The following is a 2,326-nucleotide window of genomic DNA, read 5'->3' as shown; positions in this document are numbered from 1 at the left end:
GCATCCATAAAGGGGAGAGTGAAATGCAATTTTCGAAGAACCTCAAGACATTTTGAGAATTGCACATCTAACTTGTGCCTTTTAACTCTTTGAGGATAGGGGGGAGGAGGAGTTGGGAGAGGAGGAAGAGGAGTCTCCTTCGACTTATCACCATCACTCATGTCGTCGACATGAGACTTCTCTTCCGCATCATCACGGTCCGAGGACTCATTTCCCATAGAACTCTCACCCCTAGAGCTAGGAGCTTCAACATGCGTAGCACTATCATCTAAGGTCTTCCCACTCCTTGTCCTTCGGGTGGGAGACTTGTATGCACTTGTTTCTATTTGATAGTGCTAGCTAGTTGAGCAAGTTGGGTCTCAATCATTTTCAAGTGAGTGTTAGATTGTTTGAATCCATCCTCAAACTCGACATTCTTCTTGGCTTGCGCCCCCACAAACGACTCCATGAGATCCTCAAGATTAGACTTAAGAGGCGGGAGTGGTGGAGGTGCAACGCCATAACCACTAAGGTTTGCTTGATATTGGCTGCCAAAGGTCCTCGGTCCATTGAATCCGGGAGGTGGCAATTGAGATGCACCATAAGGACCTCCCGAGTTCAAAGGATAACCCCCACTTGAGGCACCCCTAAATTTCCCATAAGAGTAGTTATAACCCCCTCCACCTTGATGGTTGGGATTATAACTCCTTTTGGTTATATTGGCCTTGATTGCCAAAACCTTGAGATTGACCATATGGCGCTTGGCTTTGATAGCCTTGTGCTCTATAGCCACCTCGATTTTAGCTATCATACCCACTTCCTTGGCCATAGCCTTGGTGGGGACCATACATGGAGGGCCCTCTATGTTGCCTAGCAAAATTAGGATTGTTAGGGTTATCATTCCTAGACCTCTCATTTATGGCATTAGCATACTCTACATCAAACTCGCCTTCATACGAAGGGCCATAATCCACAAATGACAAGTTATGAACTAAGAGGCATGCATCGGGGGAATGACTATAGTCTTGGCAATTTTCGCAAAAGAAGGTGCCCGGAGGCATTGAGACATAAGACCTAACCTTGCCCTTCCCCTTAGAGAGAAGAGTGGCCGAGGGAGGAGGGATTGTAGACGGTGATGGCGATTGGCTTGGTGTGTTTTCGAGCTTCTCCAAGCGTGAGGTAAGCTTCTCTATCATCCGTTCTTGCTCTATGGCGTACACCGAACCCTTACCATCTTCACTCCTACCTTTCCCATCATAATTCCTTGTGCTTACGTGCCAAGATTGGTAGTTTTGAACTACATCCTCAATGATTTCCTCTATTTGATCCTCAGTTTTATTCATAATGGGGCCTCCGCGCCCGCATCAAGACTTGTCTTCGAACTTGGACTCAACCCCAAGTAGAATGTTTGGAGCAACAACCATTTAGGAATTCCATGGTGAGGGAATTCCCTTTGGTACTCCTTAAAACGATCCCAAACTTCGAAGAGTGACGCATCTCACTTTTTTTCAAAGGATTCAATCTTGTGGCGACACTCTGCCGTCTTCCCATGCGAATAGAACTTGTTTAAGAAAGCACTTGTCACTTCGGTCCAAGTGCGAAGTGAGTTGGGCTTGACCTCCTTGTCAAGACAATCACTTGCTCGCCCAAGTAGAGAGAACCGAAACAATATCAACCTCACGTAATCCAATGTGACACCATTGTGCTTGATTGTGTCACAATAGTGCTCGAATGTTCGTGAGGTGATTCATTACTCTTCTCACATAAGGGGTGGATTTGCACCAAATTGATCAAGGCAGGCTTGATCTCAAAGTTGTTGGCACCCGTTGTTGGGGCTTGAATACCACATGTAGCTTTGAATTCCCCCGGTATTCCCAAGTTCTTAACCGGGAGCGCCATGTTCTCAAAAACTTGCTCACTCTCTTGTTGTTCCTCACCAACACTCAACGATGCGAATCTGTTATTGCTTGATGAGCTAAACCGTACACGCCTTTGTCCCCTAAGTGTCCTCTCCAATTCGAGGTCAAGAGGATGGAGGGTCCTTTGACGAGCACGCCCCCTAACAAGCATACAAACTCAAGAAAAACCGTGAGCAATGCCAAGGAAAAAAGAAAGCTAAGAGAAATTGCAATGTTTTTGTATTTTCTAATGATGAACTAGTCTCAACTTAAACTCAAAAACAACAACCGTTCCCTGGCAACGGCGCCATTTTGATAAGGTGTTTTTCCGTCGTTGAATAGAAATACACCTCACCAAACAAAATTTATAAAACCACTCAACTACCGGCTAGCGGTAAGCAAAGGGATCGTCCCAAAGAAACGGTGGTTATTGAGTTTGAAAGTCAATC

The 2,326-nt window shown here is 45.6% G+C and overlaps 1 non-coding gene across 1 annotated transcript; it reads left to right on the top strand.

Moving 5' to 3' along the window:
• Positions 1-1,409: 1,409 nt before the first annotated feature.
• On the top strand, positions 1,410-1,515 carry LOC130466626 (small nucleolar RNA R71). The gene has a single exon (XR_008926798.1). It is a non-coding gene; the product is annotated as a small nucleolar RNA R71 (small nucleolar RNA).
• Positions 1,516-2,326: the final 811 nt, after the last annotated feature.

Source organism: Spinacia oleracea, chromosome 1, assembly GCF_020520425.1.
Source record: "Spinacia oleracea cultivar Varoflay chromosome 1, BTI_SOV_V1, whole genome shotgun sequence".
NCBI classification, from domain to species: Eukaryota; Viridiplantae; Streptophyta; class Magnoliopsida; order Caryophyllales; family Amaranthaceae; genus Spinacia; species Spinacia oleracea.
This window is presented reverse-complemented; position numbering and strand designations above follow the sequence as displayed.